The following is a 15,599-nucleotide window of genomic DNA, read 5'->3' on the forward strand; positions in this document are numbered from 1 at the left end:
TTTTACGAGACAGGGTTTCTCTGTATTGGTTCGGAGGCTATCGGTCCAGCCCAGCCTCGAACTCACAGAGATCCACCTGCCTCTGCCTCCCGAGTGCTGGGATTAAAGGCGTGCGCCACCACCGCCCGGCCCAGGGTTTTTTTTTTTTTTTTTTTTTTTTTTGGTTGTTGTTTTGTTTTGTCAGGAAGGGTCTTACTAACTCTTGCTCACTTTCTGGAACTTACAATGTAGAGCAGGTCTGCCTCTGCCTCCCCAGTGCTAGTATTAAAAGTGTATGGCACTGTGCCCAGCCTTAGTGTTTACTATTTAAATATTACCCATAGAATGTAGCTTGGTAGGGAAAAGTGCAAGGCTAGCCTCAGCTCTTTATGAAACTGAGCTACTTGAGACAATGTCCTCCCAAAACAAAAGCACTTGTGCACGATTGTGCACAAACCTAATACCGGGACTCAGGAGGCAGAGGTAGAAGGATGGTTTAACCTAGTGTTTGCATAGAATTCCATTCCATTCCATACATAACAAAATTTTGTCCCCTTAGCAAAACAGCAAATGATGTTATAACGAATGAAAAAACTGAATATCTATAACTAGATAAGGTGCCTGCTTCTGAGCCTGATGACTTGAGTTCAATCCCTAGGACCCACATGATGGAAAAAATGACTCTTGCAAGTTGTTCTCTGACTTTCACGTGTGTGTAATACTTAAACCATCATGCATGGAAAACAGGATCCTGAGGTCAGAGGTAGAGTACTTGGCTTAGCACAGGGCTCTAAAGGAATCCACAGCATCAGCACGTACTGGACTTTTCTGAGTGAGGAGGTTATGGGAAAAGGCACTCACACTTTCTCTTGATTGTTTCCCCCTTTTTTTTTTATTCTACTCTTCCGTGATAGCAAGAAGGTCTAACCTCTTCTGCTGAACTGAATTGGACTGTGCTGTACTGGCTGAACTGGACTCCTGAACAGCCATACAAAGGCATATTTATTGATTGCTACACAAAGTATCTCCTCACACCAAGGTCCCTAACCTTAGTTAACACGTCTTACTGAAGGGGAGTACCACATGCCCCTTGACTCTAGTCCCTTATTATGCATTGTGTGTAATACACAGTAATCCAAGAGCCTCAGGTGTACATGAGTTGTCTTGTGACCAAAGTTTTCCACAAGGATTCTTTAAGGTCAAGATACTTCTAAAAACAACTGTTCATTCTAACATCTATCCCATACAGTAATTCTGCTAACTTCCTACAGAGTACAGATAAAAAAAAATCAGCTAATGATGCACACTAAAACCTGTGACTGTGTCTTTCAGCATTAACGTTAAAGGACTTTGAGCCAGCCTGGCTCCTGGGACTCAACGGTTTCTCTTAGCCATTAGCTTAAGCTATAATCTGTGCAGCTCTTGAGGTGAGACTCATAGGCCCTAGCTGTGTAACTTTTCTTTTTATTTATTTTATTCATAGAAACTCTGTATAAGCTAGCATTATTATCAGTTAGACAGTACAGCTTAGGGAGGAATCATTGATCCACAGTAAAAATACCCAGTAGAATGGGATGTTTCCGTGAGACAAACACACTGCATTGCAGGGAGTGGGGGCTTCACGCCCAATTCAGGCAACCACTTCGGATCCCAGAGAAGGGCAGCAGCAGCAAGCACGTGAAGGCGCAGCAGAAGCAAAGGGCGTTCCAGGCCTGTGGTCTTGGGGCCTTGCTTACCCAAGATTCAGCCGCCAGGCCAGGGCGGTGCCACCTACTGCTCCTTTGACAGGGCCACCTGCAGGTAGTCTCTGGGGATTCACATTGAGTGTTTATACCCTGGCCACACTAGCCTTCCTTCTGTGATTGAAAGTTAGCAGCCCCTTCCCTTCTCATGCATCCACACCATTACCACTGTAACAGGCTACACCCCAAAATAACCTAAGGTAAATAAAAGCAATTGCTTTTCCTGGCTGAACCATTATTCTTTCCTGATTTTTAGTTTTTATATTTCTTGTTGATAGAATTATGCTTTGTGTATGTGAAGCATTTGCTCTTGTGATGAGCTTGACCCACTTTGTCACTTCTAAACTCTGGCAGAAATTATCATTTATTTCCCACCAGGACGGCATGCATCATGACATTAATAATGCTCTCCTGAATGATTGTATTGCAGGTGTATAACATTCTCCATGTCTTTATGCATGCTTTAACTTGTTTTCATTTCTGAAATGTGTGCATGAATATTTTGCATATATATATATATATATATATATATATATACACATGTGTCAGTGTGTGCGTGCGTATGTGCGCGCATGAGTGCATGTGTATGTGTGTACCTGGTGTTCACTAAAGTCAGAACAAATAGTTGCGACCTCCAAGGTGAGAGCTGGGGATTGATGCAGGTCCTCTGCAAAAGTCACAGGTGATTTTAACTGTTGACCCATCTCGATGACTGAACTGGGTTTGTTTGTTTTCTTTTATTTTTTAGCATCAACTTTACTTAACTAATATTTTTTGAGAGCCATTTAACCTGCCAGTCAGTAACATTAACATGCATTTCTACATGTGAGTATCATATGAGGTACTCTAGTTTTCTGGAAGACAAGTGCATTTCTGGAGGGCTTGTAAAACTCACTGATGGAATTCAGAGTGAGCCCCTGAATGCTCTCATTTTTTTTCTTTGAGGTGGGGTCTCAGTATGTACCTTTGGCTGTTCTTTAAATTTCTACATATACCAGGCTGCTGAAAATCAGAGATCACCTGTCTTTGCCTCCTGAGTTTGGGTATTAAAGGTGGGCAGCACCATGCCCATAGTGTCTATCTTTTGATGGCAGTAATTTTGGTACTACTTTGCTGATGTATACTCAATACTTTCTCTGTTTGCATGCTTTTCTGTATATGTAAGTCAGCACTTCTCTTGCAATGGCATATACTATTGAGAGGGCCCAGAAATGAGACTCATAGTTCTCCTTTTCTGTTTTCTTCTAAAATGACTTAGTGATTGCATTTGAAATTCTGTGATATGAAATAAATTGGTTGAGTTGCAGAATTATGTAAATATTTTCCCAATGAAGTGTACCATTCTATTACATGTGTCGATGGTATATTTTAGGACGCAGTGACCTATGAGGATGTGCATGTGAACTTCACTCATGAAGAGTGGGCTTTGCTGGATCCTTCCCAGAAGAGTCTCTACAAAGATGTGATGCTGGAGACCTATTGGAACCTCACTTCTATAGGTAGGAATGTGAACTTTCAGTTTTCAACTTAAGATGACAAGCCTTTCTTAGAGATTAGTGTTCCATTGTGATTTCGTTGGTGAAATAGGAGGAATGTGGTGAATAAATCAGACATGGTTCTGAGGTTCACTGAAAATAATAACTCAAATTTTGCATAATTTCCAGTAATAGATCATACATTTCTGGTACTATATTTTAGGCTACAAATGGGAAGACCAGAATATTGAAGATTATTGTCAAAATTCTAAAGACATGGGAGTAATTTTCTTGTGCAAGGTGATACATTTGTGCCTCTGAACAAATTTTAATGTGCCCTGATATTTAATGAAAAGCAACAGTTCAAATTATTACAGCTTTGTGATGATTATTGAATTCTTACAACATTAAGTACCTCAATTTCAGATAACTGATCTGTGTTTGCAAGTCATCCCTCTAAGAAACAAGACAAAGAAACAATGCCTTAACAGATGTCACTGTAATTAATCCTAACCCTGAGATCCATGTTGTGGAGTAGAAATATCCATCCATTTAGTTTCATTCCATTCAGTATTGTAAAGACATTCACATTGACTAGGGGATTAGGGTGTGTCCAAGTCCTTCTATAAGCAAATTGTCCCTTAATTTAGCTAATGTTACTCATATACTTGAAGAGGCTTACCATAATTTAGTGAGAAGGGTGGTTTATGAAAGCTAAGAAGGTTGTTGTGGTGGTAAAATCTTAATCCCTATACCACATCTTTATGAAGGACAAAAAGTTAAACTGTGTGAATGCAATGGGAAAACCTTTTGTTTGTTGTTCTTCCTTTAATAGGTATATCATCTGTTACTCTGGATACAAGTCATGTGAGCATAAGGGTTACAGAAGAAATTATGTAGTAGTTTCCACTATTGGAAAACATGGTGATGGTGATACAAGTGTACAATTACTTGGATTTCCAACTTCAGTGGGAATACATCAACATACTTACACTGGACAAGAGCCTTATGTGTTTAAAGAATGTGGAAATTCTTCTGTCTGTCCTGGTTCATATTGCATATGTAATGTGACTCACACTACAGGAAAATGTTATGAATGCGATCAATGTGGTAAAACAGTGAGTTCTTCCAGTTCTCTTCAAAGAGGTGAAAAAAACTCGTAAGGGAAAAGGATGTTGTAAATGTGAGCCATGTCCTACAGGCTTTAACCATCACAGGTATCTTCAAACATACAGAAGATTCCATAATGAAGAAGAACACTATGAATGCAAACAATATGATAAAACATTTAGATCTGATTCCTTTTGGCAACTATACCAAAGAACTCTTTTGAAAATAAAACCTTATAAATATAATCAAGGAGATAAAGACTTTGCATGTCACCGATACCTTCAAGTACCCAGAACTCAGACTAGGAAGAAACAGTATATAAATGTCATCAATGTGGAAAAGCCTTTGCATATCCCAGTTATATTCAAATGAGAGAATTCATACGGAGAGAAACCCTATGAGTGTAGACAATGTGGAAAAATCTTTGCATGTCCCAGTTATCTTCATATACATGAAATACACCATACTGGAGAGAAACCCTATGAATGTAATCAGTGTGGTAAAGCCTTTTCAGATTCCAGTAATTTTAAACAACATCAAAGAAGTCACACTGGAGAGAAGCCCTATTAATGTAATCAGTGTGGTAAAGCCTTTGCAAGTAATGGTGATCTTGAAAGGCATGAAAGAAGTCATACAGGAGAGAAACCTTATGTATGTAACCAATGTGGTAAATCCTTTTCATCTGGCAGTTATCTTCAAATGCATGAAAGAAATCGTACTGGAAAGAAACCCTATGAATGCAATCAATGCGGTATAGCCTTTTCATCTCACAGTAATCTTCAAAGGCATGAAATAAGTCATACAGGAGAGAAACCTTATAAATGTAATCAATGTGGTAAAGCATTTGCACATACATATCATCTTCATAGTCATGAAAGAAGTCATACTGGAGAGAAACCCTATAAATGTAATAATCATTGTGGTAAAGCCTTTTCATGTAACAGTCAAAATCATGAAAGACTACATACTAGAGAAAAACCCAATGAATGTAATAAATGAGGTAAAGCTCTGCACACCAGGCACAAACTTAATAATTTTGGAGATGTCAGTACAGTGGAATGCCCAGCAAGACCATCAGCAATGGTTAACTGGAACATTCAGAACCTAGGAGAGAACTTCTGTCTACTACAGAAGGCACAGCCAGAGAAGAGATCCAAGCCCTTTGGAGTAGCCCTGAAGATTATTAGTAGAGCCCAGTCATTGGGTATACTGTTGGGGAGAGTTTTTGCTTTTTTCAGATTGTGATAAAGCTTCTCTCTTGAAGGGAGAAGTTATTTAATTTTGATTTTTACAACAGCCATAGACTTTTTAATGAGTTTAAATTTGTAATGATTGTGGGACTTTTAGTAAAGTTATTTATATTTTAATATGAGTTCTTATAAATGAATAAGAAAGGAAAGGTTGTGACCTAATAGTTTGTGTACCAAGTTGACAAGTAGTCAATTGCTCTGACTAATCTTATGTCAACTTTGCACACAAACTGGTTATCTGAAAGAAGGGAAACTCAATTGAGGAAATGTCTCCATAAGATCCAGCAGTAAGTCATTTATTTAGTGATTGATGGGGAAGGATCCTAGGTTCTATAAGAAAACAGGCTGAGCAAGCCAGTAACTAACATCCCTCCATGGCTTCTCCATCAGCTCCTGCCTCCTGGTTCCTGCCCCATTTAGGTTTCTGTCCTGACTTCCTTCAGTGATGAACAGAAATATGTATGTGTAAACCAAATTCCTTGCTTTTTGGTCATGATGTTTCATTGCTGAAATGCTAAGACACCCTGTCTCAAAAAATTGGAAAAAAGGGACGTGGACAGGTGGCATTAGCAACTATGCACATTGGCTGTTTTTCCAGAGGACACAGAATTCTCAGACCCAGATGGAAGTGCACAGCTGTCTGTAAGTCCTGTTCCAGGGTATCCAACACACTGACATGCATGCAAAGAAAACACTTATGCATGTAAAACAAAAACATATTACTAAAAAAAGAATGTGTCACATTATGGAACTTTCTCTAACATAACCTGTACTCCTCTCGACTCAACTACGTCTTTTGTTTCTTCATTCTCATCAGGAGAACTGTGTTAACAATTGCAATAAGAAGCAATGTGCAGAGTCCATGAACAGAAAATAGAAATGGGAAATTCATCACCTCCAAGTGATAGAGGACAGCTTGGCAGTTGGGGATTTGACTCAGTTGTACTGCTGCTGTTGGGTACCCAAGATTGGTTCCTAGCACCCACATCAGACGACTCAGAACTACTTGCAAAGTCTTGTCCTGGATGTCTGATACACTCTTCTGTCTTCTGTGGGCACCAGGTATGCAAATGGTGCAAAGATAGATGTGTGTGTGTGTGTGTGTGTGTGTGAGAGAGAGAGAGAGAGAGAGAGAGAGAAAGAGTCCATGTTTTTAAAATAGCTTTCTTCATGAATATATTATGTTTTTTCTAAAATCAAAATTAATATAGATATCTAGTCAGAACATGGTCTTCGAAAGGAGTCATTTGAGGAGAAATCTGAATGTTTTTGTTAATACTCCAATAAAACAAGACAATAGTATTGTGACCTCTGATTCTTCAAACCATGGAACTGTTCTTGGAATGTGGTTTTGTGCTTCTCCCGGGTATAGTAGATAAGTGTGAGTTGACATCAGCTTTACTCCGTATTGCTTGCTGCAGTTATTCAATTAAATTTTTGAACTATCCTTTTATGTATGTATGCAAAACATGTTTTTGTCCTATGTGAATTTTTTAATCATTGTATATAGCTTGATCTAATGAGAACTTCACTCATGTGACCTTTCTTAACCCACAGAGTATAAATTGTCTGGGACACTGAATAACTTTGGCTATTTTGTGAGACTTTAATCCTCCTCATTTATTGGCTCCATTCTGCCAGGTCCCACTATCTTTAGAGTGATGAAAAGTGGCACTTGAACAGAAACAGGAAGTAAGCTGCAAGTTCAGAAATTGGCAAACCTCGGGGAAGGCGGTGAGTAAGAACGGTGGCGCAGAAGCAAGGCTTTGCCCTATGTTGAGCTACTGTATTTTTTAAAGCAGGGAGGAGAAAAAGTATTAAAATCACAAATATTATATCCCTTGCTATTTGATTATAATGCCTGGTTTCCAGAATAAGGAATACTAGATGAAGTATGGGACAGAGCCCAAAATGATATTGAAAGGGCATATAAACAAGGAAAAGATACTTGTTCAAATTTGGGTCTATTGGTTATTAACATGGACTGTTATCAAACTAAGGAAGATGAGGATATTAATCATGAAAATAGTGATAACGAATTCCTTGAATGAGTATGAACTTTATGATCCAACTTTAAAATTGATAAAAGAGGCAAAAAGGTGACTTTCCTTGCTCAGGCAAAATCAAAAGTTAAAATAGCATCACTTGTATGTACGCTGAGGACAGCTCACTCAGCTCTCTCATTGGAGCCTTCTTTATATACATATCCCCCATTTTCTGAAAATTAGCCTGAAGCACTGGGTAAGTAATTTACTGATCAATCTAACCTTGAATTATCTCCATTTGATGAAGACATAGGAGAGCCTATGATAAACTTGACTTCACTTACAAATTCCATACTGGTCTCAGGAGGTGTGATTGGTATTTCCAGAGCCACGTCAGTGAAACCAAATGTATAACACCTAATTAAGTACTAACAAATCCATTTACAACTCTTGAGGAAGAAATGGCTTTGAACTGTCCTTACACATTATCTTGAGAGGCAAAAAATAACCACAGCTATTTGTGTATCCTATGGATCCTTTGTTGCCTTCAAACTTATTAGTTACTACATTAAATTGTCACCTATTGTTATGATTATAAACCTTTTGAATGGATTATTTACAACACAAGAGAAAAAATACTATCAGCTTTCCTTATTGTTCTTGCTAAATTAGTAAATCAGGGTGGGAGCTGTTATCAACAAGTATATGAATTTGATTGTTGTTGTATTATACTACCCTTAGCTAACAATCAGCGTTTAAGTATGTTAAAGAACTATCTGGACTATCAGATCATTTGTAGATTGCTATGGCAAGGTAGGGGTTTTCTCATGTGACCTGAATTTGTGATTACAAAAATTGTCTAACCTTTTCCTATTCTACAGGCAGAAACTTTTTCTATTGATGGCTCACTTAATGTATTAGGAAGAATTCCTAGTCCAGATAGCCCCCAACTGTCTGACCTTTTTGGGCTCCATGTTCTGGGCCACAACCCTGGCAGAAGACTTCTGCTTTACTGGAGATCATGCCAGTACTAGGGCCTCAGATAAGATACCTCCCATGCCCACTAACACTCCTGAAAGACTACCCAATGGCCCCCAAGTGCACTTGAGCTTGATATCCTAGCCTACAGTTTTGGCAGAAGACTTCTGCTTTACCAGTGGTTATGCATTACTAGGAACCCCAGAGGCCATATAGGTACTTGCAACCACAGAGGGGATATTGGCACCCAAAACAGCAGAGATCATGCAGGATGCAAAACCTCAATGGAGACACCCTACTGGACTGAAGACTTGCTGGTTACCAGAATTCCAAGCCACTCAAGCCAGGAGACCAGAGAGGAAACAATCCAAGGGAAAATCATCCAAAAAAAAAATACCCATCTAACAAAATCAGAAGTCAAAACCTAGTATAGTAACTACAAACCCAGATGACTAGAGGCAGTTTAAGTTTAAAATGAAAAACAGTCAGAGTAATATGGCACCACCAAAGTCCAGCTATCCTACTACAGCAAGCCCTGGATATTCCAACATAGATGAAGCACAAGAAAATGACCTTAAATCCAATCTTATGAAAATGATAGAGTCCCTTGAAGTAGAAATTAATAAATCCTTTAGAGAAATCCAGGAAAATACAAACAAATGTGAAGGAAATGAATAAAACTGTTCAAGGCCTGAAAATGGAAATAGAAGAATTAAAGAAGACACAGAAGGAATCCATCAGATGAAAATCTAGGTGGCTGAACTGTAACCACAGACACAAGCATCACCAGCAGAATAGAGTAGCCACAAGAATCTCAGACATAGAAGATACGATATAAGATATTGATACATCAGCCAAAGAAAATGTTAAATCTAAAACATTCTTAACACAAGACATCCAAGAAGGCAGGATGGGATGGGGGACTATGAGGGGTTGGGGAGGAGGGGAGGGAGAGGGAGCTGGAATTGACATATGAGGCAGACTTGTTTCTAATTTAAATTAAAAAAATAAAAAAATAAACTAATAGGAATAGACATAGAAGAATCTCAGCTCAAAGGCACAGAAAATAGTTGCAACAGAATCATAGAAGGCCCCATGGAAGGCTGTACCCTCCCTGGGGAGCAGGAAGGGGATGGGATAGGGGGCTAGTGGGGGGCAGGGGAGGAGGAGAGGGAGAGAGAATTGGGATTGACATGTAAAATAAGCTAGATTCTAATTTAAATTTTAAATAGAGAAAAATTTTTAATAGAGAAAAAAGAGAAAAAAAAAAGAATCATAGAAGAAAATCTCCCTAACCTAAAGGAAGTGATGCCTATAAATGTGTGAAAACCTTACAGTACACCCAATAGATTGCACCAGAAAAGAAAGTCCTATGCCACATAATGATCAAAACACCAAATGTATGGAACATGGAAAGAATATTAAAGGCTTTGAGGGAAAAAGGCCAAGTCATATATAAAGGCAGACCTACTAGAATTGCATTTGACTTCTCAGTAGAGATTCTAAAAGTCAGAAAGGCTTGGACAGATGTTTTACAGACCCTAAGAGGCCACAGATGCCAGCCCAGACTGCTATATCCTGCAAAACTTTCAATCACCATAGATGAAGAATACAAGATATTCCACGAGAAAATAAATTTAAATAATACACATCCACAAATCTAGCCCAACAGAATATACTAGAATAAAAAGGAAACTTCAGCACAAGGAAGCTAACTACACGAGAGAAAACACAGGACATAAATGATTACATACCATCAACACCAAATAAAGGGAAACACACCACCACTAACAACAACATCAAAATGATAGTAATTAACAATCAGTGGTCATTAATGTTTCTCAGTATCAATGGACTAAATTCCCCAGGGTAACTGAATGGATGTGAAAACAGGATCCATCATTTTGCTGCATACAATGAAAGATAGACATTACCTTAGAAAGGGGTTGGAAAAAGATTTTTCAAACAAATGCACCCAAGAAGCAAACTGGTGTAGCTATTCTGATATCTAATACTATAGACTTTCATCCAAAATTAATCAAAATAGATTGGGAAGAGCACTTCATACTCTTCAAAAGAAAACTTCACCAAGGTGGCATCTCACTTTTCAGTACCTATGCTCCAAATGCAAGGGCACCCACATTTGTAAAAGAAACTTTACTAAAGAGTAAATCACACGTTGAACCCCACACATTAATACTGGAAGACTTCACCAACCCTCTCTCATGAGTGGACAGGTGGTCCAAACAGAAACTAAACAGAAAAATCATAGAACAAACAGATATTATGACTCAAATGGACCTAATATATCTACAGAAATTTTTACCAAAACATAAAGCGTGTACTTTCTTCTCAGTACCTCATAGAATATTCTCCAAAATTGACCACATACTTAAACATATACTTAGTTTGACAGATTTGGGCTACAAAGTATTACACACAATGCTTTGTGTTTATGCATCAAATGACACTTAGCTTTATCTACAACGTCTCAAATGGAAGCCACTGTGGATATCCTGTGTTTAAACAATTGACAGGGGAGGGAGCTGGTGGAGCAGAGTCCAGTAATGGAGCCCTGTGAGAATTCTACGTGCTTGTGAGAACACTCCAATAAAACAGGACTAGGTTGTTGTGACCTCAGTTTCTTCAAAACATAGGATTGTCCTTGGAATTGGTTTTTACTCCTCTTAAGTGTGACATACAGAAGTGAGTTTACATCAGATTACTCATTATTGCATGCTGATATTATTCAATTAAATGTTTAAACTATCCTTTACATGTTTCTATGGAAAACATGTTTTTGTGTGTGTCTGATGCATCTGTGTGATTTGTGCAGTTTGAACTCATGAGAACTTTACTCATGTGACCTTTCTTAACCTTCAGGGAATATGTTGTCTGCGACTCTGATTCCAGCTGGCTATTGAATGAGGCTGTTGTTTACCTCATTTATTGGCTCCATCCTCCCAGGTTTCACAGTCCTCTAGAGCAGTGACCGGTGTGCCATGTGGGAGCTGGGAGTCAACCCTTGGTCTTCTGCAAGAGCAGCCTGTGCTCTAACCTCTTTGACACCTCACCAGCCCTTAATATTTCTATTCAGATTTAATTTATTTTTATTTTGTATGTTTGTGCACATACATGGTAAGGAGAGAAACAGACAGCAGCCCATGGAACCGACTCCTCTCCTTTCACTGTGTGTGCTGAGGACCAAACCAAGGCTCTTAGGCTTGGCTGCAATCACCTTTACCTGCTGAGCCATCCTCAAACCCTGGTCTGGTTTATTTCTCCTCATTTTTGGGGGGTTTTGTTTTATAGCAGGGGCTGATGTTGCTCAGCTCATTATCCTCCTGTCCCTAACTCAAAATTAGTGGGATAAGAGGTTTCACTACCAAACATTGTTTATACATAGGTCTGATGCAAGATGTGATAACTCTCATCCTACTGAGCCTCGTATGAGCTGAAAACACCGATACAGCCAACTTGGTGATACAGTTGTACACTGAAACTGTTTCAACCAAATAAAACAAGAATGTAAACATGCCAACAAAAGGCAAACAAACAAAAACTTCACTACAAGGATGTGTGTGTGTGTTGAGGCAGAGTCTCTCTCAGTTGTCTGGGCTGCTCTTGAACTCACTCTACAGCTCTCAAACTATTGATCCTTGTGACTCAGTCACCTGCATATGTGGATCACAGGCTTGAACCACCAAGTAACGGGGCTAGGATGGAGAGAGGCTAAACTACTTGCCCAGGGACACACAGCTATCAGCCATAGCTGCATGGCAGAACCAGAATGTTCCTATGTTCAGGTGAGACTCCAGAAGCTTCCTTGAGGTAGTATGCCAAAAGCACAGCATGGCTTGGTGGGAAGAGCTGCACAACCTTGGCCTCTTTGGGATCTAAATGTTCCTACCGCCTCAGGTGGGCTTGGACAAGAGGTGCAGCATGAGGTATTTTTAATGAAGAGAGAGTTGAATGGCCAAGGCCCAGCTAGCCATAACCAAGCAGTAGTCTGGGGGTTTTGTACAGAGGCTGAGAGGACCTGCCAGTCCCAGAGACCCAGGAAAATGATAAGGACAAAAATGTGGGTTCCTCCTTTCATTGTCAAGAACTGAAGAACCTCCCATCTGGCAGGACCTGGTAAAACCAGCCTATTTCTCACATGGGAAACTGAGGCACAAAAAAGTAGTAGTCTCAGCTAGAGCAGCTCTAGGTGTTGATGCTCTAACTAGTCATTTTAGCCATGGTAACAAGTGTTTACTGCTTTCTCTAACTATGCCCATTTGAAGTAACATGGAATAAACAGGTAAATCCAGTCACACAGCCACTAAATGGATCATAAGCCAAGACTCAAACCCAAATTTCCCACCTGAAGCTTTTTAAAGATTTTTAAATTATATGCATTTCTTGGTTGGGGTTTGGGGCATTCGTGTGTGGAGGTCAGAGGACAACTTGCCTGCATTTGTGTTCTCCTTCAACAATGTCGGTCCCTGGGATTGAACTCAAGTAGAGAAAGAAGCTTGCCAGCATGTGCCGTTACCCCCTGAGCCAACTCACTGACCACCAATTGCACATGCGGAGGATACAGGTCAACCTTGGGTGTCTGAGAAAAGATTGAAATCCAAGATGGGTTTTTGTGTTGCTTGGAATGGCCAGGTTGTTCCAGAACTAGTGTTTCCCAGATGGGCCAACAGAGACCCTAAGAGGAAGGAAAGCTGGATGGTTTTTTTTTTAAATGAAGGGCCAAAAAGACAATTTGCTGACCTGTAGACCACACAGTGTCTGGTTTCTGTTTGTTGTGAGCAGACAGGGTCGTGTGCCTATATAACATTATGGATACACATCAAATATGATTTGGAATCCCTTTAAGGGTCACAAGATAAATCTTTCCCTGGATTTTTTTTCCTTCCCAAACATCCAAAAATGTGAGTAATGTCTTGAACCCCCGGAGTAAACAAATACAAGTTCTGAGTCGGCTCAGCGTCTATCCTGAATCTATGACAATACCAAGCTGCCCAATGAAGAGGTCCCTGATCCCTACCTGACTCTGGGTGGCTGCTCATGGAACCTCAACCCCCTGTAGATTACAGATATATACAGAGAAGTCTTCATGCTGACAGAGGCCCTGAAAGAATGCAGACTGCCCTGGCCAGCTCTGAGGAGAAAGAGTGGCCAAGTGACAGCGTCACTGCAGAGGATGGGGGTTACACTGGTTCTGTGTGGGTGATGGGAGCCAGACAGAGCAGTCAGGGCACAATGATAGTTGGTAGAATCCAGGCTGGAAAAGACACCTCAGAGCCACAGTGAGGAGACCTAGGTAACCTATGGGGCCTTGGATAGTATTTATCCCTGGAGTACAAATAGACTTTGAGTGCCCATCCCACACAATGAAGGATGCTCTCTCAATCTAGACTCTTGAAGGAAGGCCTAGACCCTACCCTGGATGACATGACAGACCCTGGATATCCACCATGGAAGGTCTTACCCTCCCTGGGGACCGGAGTGCTGAGCTGTCCTATTGTTGCTCTATCCCTCCCAGAACTTTCCTATTGTGGCTCTAGGTTGCTTGGCTTCCCGACAAGTCAAGACACCTTTCTCTCCAGGGCTGAGCTGTCCTATTTCAGTGCTATCCCACTAGAATTGTTCTATTGTGGCTCTAGAAAGTCTGGCTTCCTTTTTTTTTTTGTCTTCTTTTATTATTATTTATTTTTAAGTTTAAATTTAGATTAGAAACAAGGTTGCTTCACAAGTCAGTTCCAGGTCCCTCTCCCTTTCCCTCCCCTCCTCCCGTGCCCTCCCCCCCAAGCCCCCGTTATCCCCTCATTCCCCCAGGGAGGGTGAGGCCCTCCATGGGGGTGTCCATAGTCTGTCATTTCATCCAGGGCAGGGCCTAGACCCTCCCCCCAAGAGTTCAGGGTGAGAGTACATCTCACATTGTTCTATGGGAGTCCAAAGTCCATGTGTATACCTGGGATAAATACTGATCTACTGCCCAAGACTCAATAGATTACCTAGGCCTCCTCACTGATACCCACATTCAGGGGGTCTTGATCAGTCCCATGCTGGATTCCCAGGCATCAGCCTTGGATTCAAGAGCTAACCTTTGTCAGGTCAGCTGTTTCTGGGGGTTAAACCAGCCCAGTCTTAATTCCTTTGGTCATCAGTCCTCCCTCTCTGTCACTGGATTTCTTGAGTTTAGCTCAGTGCTTAGCCATGGGAGTCTGCCTCTTCTTCCATCAGCCACTGAATGAAGGTTCTGTTTCCCAGACTCTCTGGCCATGGGATTGTAGGCTGGCACTCCCCAGATCTATGTCTAAAATCCATATATGAGAGAATACATGCCATGTTTCTCTTTTCGTGACTGTGTTACCACACTCAGAATGGTTTCTTCTAGTGTCATCCATTTGCCTGCAAATCTCAGGATTCCATTGTTTTTTTCTGCTGAATAGTACTCCATTGTGTAAATATAACAGGAAGATGAGCAATTTATGGGATTTAATTGAAGATGGGGGTGGAGGATCAGTATGCAAAGGTGAGGAGGGTTTAACTACTAAGAATGTGTGCAAAATCTGTATACACAATTTGTATTTTGTTGATCAATTAATAATAATATTTAATAGTTTTTGTGCTCTTAAAGTTGAAAATCTCTGCTTCTCCTACTAAATGGCATATATAAATATAATCATTTGTATAAAAAAAAAAGAAAGTCTGGCTTCCTGATAAGTCAGGCCACCTTTGCAGCTCTAGAGCTGTAATAGGCACAATCGATTACATTTTGGTGCTGAAATCTGGCACTCACGTTCCCTCATAATTGTTACATGTGCAACTGTGTCTAAAAGACCTTCAATGACAATGAAGGAGTCACAGGAACCAGGCTCTCAGTCTGAGAGGTTGCTGCTAGTTGGCTTCCTAGCATCAGCTGAGTCAGTCTGAGAGAGCCTTCTCTCTCACTGTCCCATTCTCTTCTACAGAGAGTGTTTATCAGAGCCGTCCTTCTCAATGAACTTTCTTAGCATGACCCATCAGCTTATACAAGACCTATTTATAACGCCCCTCCTCACCTCCTCTTCAGTACTAAAATGT

The 15,599-nt window shown here is 40.3% G+C and overlaps 1 long non-coding RNA gene and 1 pseudogene across 1 annotated transcript; both read left to right on the forward strand.

Moving 5' to 3' along the window:
- Positions 1–3,960: 3,960 nt before the first annotated feature.
- Positions 3,961–5,630, forward strand: LOC110343417 (annotated as a pseudogene).
- A 418-nt stretch (positions 5,631–6,048) lies between these two features.
- On the forward strand, positions 6,049–9,126 carry LOC121136783. Its single transcript, XR_005873921.1, has 3 exons — positions 6,049–6,618; positions 7,198–7,290; positions 8,423–9,126. It is a non-coding gene; the product is annotated as an uncharacterized LOC121136783 (long non-coding RNA).
- Positions 9,127–15,599: the final 6,473 nt, after the last annotated feature.

Source organism: Mesocricetus auratus, unplaced genomic scaffold (genome assembly GCF_017639785.1).
Source record: "Mesocricetus auratus isolate SY011 unplaced genomic scaffold, BCM_Maur_2.0 Super-Scaffold_100676, whole genome shotgun sequence".
NCBI lineage: Eukaryota > Metazoa > Chordata > Mammalia > Rodentia > Cricetidae > Mesocricetus > Mesocricetus auratus.